This window comes from Apteryx rowi, unplaced genomic scaffold, assembly GCF_003343035.1.
Source record: "Apteryx rowi isolate R43461 unplaced genomic scaffold, aptRow1 scaffold_265, whole genome shotgun sequence".
NCBI classification, from domain to species: domain Eukaryota; kingdom Metazoa; phylum Chordata; class Aves; order Apterygiformes; family Apterygidae; genus Apteryx; species Apteryx rowi.
Window position 1 is genome coordinate 582,986 of NW_020449030.1, and position 5,363 is coordinate 588,348.

Sequence of the window (5,363 nt, forward strand, 5' to 3'; positions counted from 1 at the left end):
ACGACCAGAAGGGCACAGTGACCAGGGCTTCTGCAGAACTGCGGAAAATTTGTATCATGTTCTCCAGAGACTCATGGGCCTTTTAGGTAATAATAGCTGCAGCTTATGGTTAAATAGGTTTATAAGCCTGTAAGAGTTGAAGTGCCGTGGAAGACTTTGTGACACATTTGAATAAGCTGGATTCAAACACTGTATTTCAGAGAGTCCCCTCACTTTTCAAGGTAATCAGAGTATATCACACCTATATTGTTTTCTTCTATTAGTATGACAGTAGATGTGTAAACAAGATATGCCTTCTTGCAGGATCATATAAGGCTCTTTACTTGACAAACTCAAATGTACACAAAAGAAGTCTGTTTTTCATTACTTTCTTTTTTAACTTAATGGAGCAGACAGTTAGTGGAGGGGATGTATGTGAGTGAGAAAGGGTTGGGTATAGTGCTTGATAAGGGAAGTGATTCAGCAAGAGAAAGCCTGTCAGCTAATACAGAACCAGGCAGTAAGGTGGAGGTCTAGATACTGACTGAACAAGCAATATTTCAACTGGAGGAAACAGCCTGCACAGGTAGAGCAGAGACAGGGGTGTGTTGGCTGAATGCTCAGTTTTTCGCAGGAATGGCCACGCTGTACCCCTGGGATGGAAGGGATCACATTGGCTTACTTGGAAAGTCCTGAATGATGGGTGCCAGAAGGTGTCCTTTGCCAGCCACAGTCATCAGTCACCATCATGGGCTGGTTTTGGAAAGCTGTATCACAGGAGTGGAGGAGAGGAATTTGGAAAAACTATTTGTTCCTCTGTGCCCATGATACCAGTGCCCATTTTTGGCAGTAAAGACAAATACCTGCTGCTTAAAAATTGACATGTTTGCATTACAAAAACAAACACAGAAAATCCTGCCAGTTTCTTCTGGGGTGCAGCTGGCAGCATGCCGGTGCTGAGATGTGGCTGGGAACAGATTTGATTGAGTTGTCTAGGTTAGCTTGCGCAGATTCCTGACTGGTCTCCTGGTGCACAAAAATCTCTTGGCCTTTGGGCAGCTCTTCCTGGGACCATTCCTCTTCCTCTCTGTCACTTAGGTTGTCTCCTCTGTTTCTCATGAAGTAAGGCTCAATGCTGCTCTCCCTTGCTAAAGGCCTATTCAGTCCTTGCTGTCACAGATCGACATACTCTTTGCTGATTTATAGAGAGACTTCAAGCCATTCACCTTCATGTTCCAAAGCAGCTGGTAGCCCTTTGCTACTGTTTCCTTTGTGATTGACTTCATGCTGTCTAAGGTATTGTTGGCTGCCAACAAGGAATTTTTGCATTCCCATATCACTGCGATGACCACTGTCCTTAGGCAATTGCACCCTTTAAGACATATTGGTATGGAAGCATGGGTACATGGCTCAGAAGTAATTTGCTCAAAATTACCCAAGAAGAGAACTGGGGCAAATTCATTGATTTACTTCAAAACAAAAGAGTGCAGATGGATGTATCTTTGTTTTATTATTATTATGGGTTTCTCCAGGATGATTTATTTCTGACGACAGAGGCTGTGTTTTTGTGTGTTCTGTTGCCACTGGCTGGTGGTTGCCCTTCAGATTTTCTCTGCCACTGCTGCCTAGTCTCTCTGGGGAGACTCACTGGTTCCACCCTGTACCAGTCGTCCCACCCTGTACCAGGGAGCCTCAGTGAGTGACTTTTGCCCAGCCGCCTTCTTCTCACCTCTTTTCAGTTTCCTGCTTTTCTCTCTTTCTTCCTTTGCCCCCACTACCTCTTACTCAGCTGTCTTGTCTCCAAAACGAATAGCCTGAGCTGACAGGTGCAGAGCAACATGTTTCTTTCCCCTGGTCACACCTCCTATTGCTCTTCCTGCCCACTCTGTCCCTTGCTTGGGTCAGTTTCTGCCTCTGGTGAGGCTATTTGAACTGCTCTCACAGGAGGGACTGCAGTCCATGTCAACACTCTTGAACTTGCTGGGATATTCCAGATTGTTTAGCAGCCATAAAAGGAGTTCCTCAAAAAATGCCAGAGGAGGAAAATAACTATTTGTGTGATACTAAGGAACTTTATGCTGCTGTAGCTATGCTGCTTTCTATAGCCAGGTTAAAGTCTAGCTAAGATATATCTCTAGGGCAGTCTTTTCATGCTGCTGTTAAAGATTATATTGCTTTCCTAACAATGTATACAGTGCTTGCTGTCACAGAACCCCATTCTCAGCTCAGGACACATTGTACCGCAACTGCATAAGTTGACTTAAGTTGCTTAAGAATAACACTGGAAAATGGCTGTGAACTGGGGTGTCGGCAAGCACAAGAGGAATAAAATACCTTGTCTTGTGAAGAGCACCAATGATTGTGTGTAGATCACAGACAACTGTTCATACAGTAATGCAGATCACTTCTTGGAGGACTATAAAATGCCTTAACAGGCTTTCAAATGATTTACAAGAAGTATGTTAGCCTAAGCTACATGATGCTGAAAAGGTAAAGTTAAGCGGTCAGGGTTTTAGGAAATAGAAAAACAGGAAAGGATAATAGGGAAGAAACATTAGACAGGAGAGGTGTGAAGGGATTTTTCAGCATTAGGCCAACTAGAAGCAAAACAATAAAACAGGTATGCATTTGCCATCGGTTGTGTTGCATTATCCTTTTTTAATTATCTGCTTAAGATTCCATTAAAAGTTCTTTTAAGGCTATTATTTTGAAGCATCTGATTTCCTTGGGACAACTTTCTTGATCCCAGACATAAACAAGTTCATTACCAGTATTACTACATCAGTTTGGAGATATGCTTTTAAAATCAAACATCCTAAAGCAGTCACACTGATAGAAACTTTAGCATGGATGCCTTCATGAAACCACACCTACACTACAAACTTTTGCCCTCATAGCAGTAATAGTCGGAGACGTCATTTGCAACCAATGTCCTTTTGTTGACAGAAGCCTCTAGTGTAGGGCAGTTATACCAGGAAAACAGTGCTTTTCCATGTATGGTGTCAGGATGCCGTGGGGGTGCCCCATACCCTGGTACCCACCTTCTCGGATGTGTGCCAAAGGGTGTTCTTCACCCCCCAAATGAGGTATTCCCATCCTTTAAGAAGGAGCGCAGCTAAAAAGTGTAATTTCTAGCATCAACCTGGTGCCATGGCCCATCCCTTCCATGCAATGGATGCACCGCTGTCATGAGCTCTAACATGCAGGTCTATGCGCCGAGTGACAAGACAGTGGAGAGATTTGTTATTTACCTTTCCATGCAAAAGAAATGCATTACTTTTAAAACTGTGCCCATATTGATGCTTCCATTCTACTCTTACCTTTGAAGGGGGTTAGGAACTGGGTAGAAAAGGCTTATACATCATTATGTGCTTTATGAACACCTCCTCCCACTGCTCCTTCTGCAGTGAAGCACTCATCCCAACCAGTGCCCCTATCTGCTTAGCTGCCCGAGGGCTTGCGCACTCAGATATGCAGGACAGTTTCCCCCCCCCCTCCCAAAAGGTCCATCCTTTCTATTTCTGTTCCTTCCACAGCTGTTCAAAATGAGGAAACGCAACAGTTTGCAGACTCCGTAATTCATTGGCAATGTGTGTACGTGGCAGGGCTGCAGCTTGAGGAAGTGTTTCACTCTGCACGAGAGGGAAACATGCTGCAGTGCACAGAGGTGTTTACATGCTGCCAAGCTTCTTTTTTTTAGCACAGTTAAGAAAAAAAAAACAAGTTTCATTTTCTGCCTTGTGACTCATTTGACAAAACACACCCCTGTCTCTGCTGACAGATGTAGCAAAGACTGTTTATTGTGAGGGTGATTAGGTCTGAGTGCCTTTTAAACCGAAAAGCATTTTTCCACTTACTGCATCAGAATTTATATGGGTTGTCCTTTGCTGTTTTTCTGCACTGAAGTGAGATACTCTTAACTAATGATGATACACAGTTCCAAGGTTACATTGAATGCCAGATAAGTTAGTCCTGATGAGCCACTCATTCTTCTCACTATTTATATTTTTTTGAATCATTTGAGTACTTTTGCTTGAATAAGAACTGGAAAATCCCACATATGGACTTTCATTTCTTTATGTAATTTAGTATTTAGTAAACAAGATTACACTGAGGAGCATGCTAAGTTTTCCCAGCTAGTACCACTGCGGCTCCAGAACAGAAATGTGGCAGTTCTATTCACCCCTTTTCTTAAAAAGTGGCTTTGCCCCATTATTTTGATGTATTCGACTTGCGGTGAGGTGATGTGACAAAAATACCCATGTTAAGGTTAGCATTACTTTTTTTCTCCAGTCACTAAATCTATATCAGGATAATTTCTGTGAAAACTCAACACAGAAGACAGACACCTATGAGAAATGTGTTTTTATATGAGAAAGATGTGCAGATTTTAATATTCGATGACATAGAAAGACTCTTTTAAAAAATGTGGTTCATAGAAAAGTGAATTGTTGAAGGATCTCTTGCAAAGTATTAATCTTTGTGTGGGTTGTTAATTTGTTTTTCCTAATGTTAAAAGCCAGTGAGAAATTATGAATTAGGAAACAGTTCTGAATTGCCTAAAAATGGGAGAAGTCTCCATTCTCTAGGTTTCTTAAGCTATGGAAGAGTGAAAAAAATAACTACTTTCTCTGGGCAAGGGTTTTTCCTGAAAAATCACTAACAGTAGTAAAGTGCCTCAAGATGAAGAAACACAACAGAAATGATCGCTGAATTTCCACATATGCTGGACACTGCTAGGTAATTAAGAAAATTACTTTTACACGCCTGATGCAATGTTAAGCATAAAATCATTCTACAGATTTCTAAACATGTTATGAGGTGATTGCATGTCATCATCTCTATTTTATATGTACAGTAACTGAACAGCCAAAAAATCCCATAGTGTGATCTTCAGGGGAGCTAATTACTCGTATTTGGCACAGAAAATCAAATGCTAGCGGTGGAAGGCAACACAACGAAATCGCACTGTGGAGAGAGCTTTGCTGGCTCCCCATCTCTTGCTCTACCAGTTAGACTATGCCGCCGTGATTCGTGACTTTTTGTGAGTTATTAGATTTCAAAGTCATCCATAGTACACCACATTTAAATATCTTGATGGAAAGCACGCAGCAATGGGGCTTTCACACTAGGAGAGCTTTAAAGAGAAGTCCCAGAATGTAACAGTCAACAGTTGTCTGCCCCGTCCCAAGCTTGAAGAAATCTCTCGAGACATGCCCGCCTTCACTGAAAGCGAAAATAAATAAAATAAAATAAAAAAGCGCGGCAGAGGGCCCGCTGCCGTGCTGCGCCCCAGGCCGCCCCCTCCCCTCACGGCGCCCGAGCCGTCGCCGCGGGGGGGGGGAGGCGGGGCGCGCGCGGGGTTCGGTTTCGATTCCCAACGG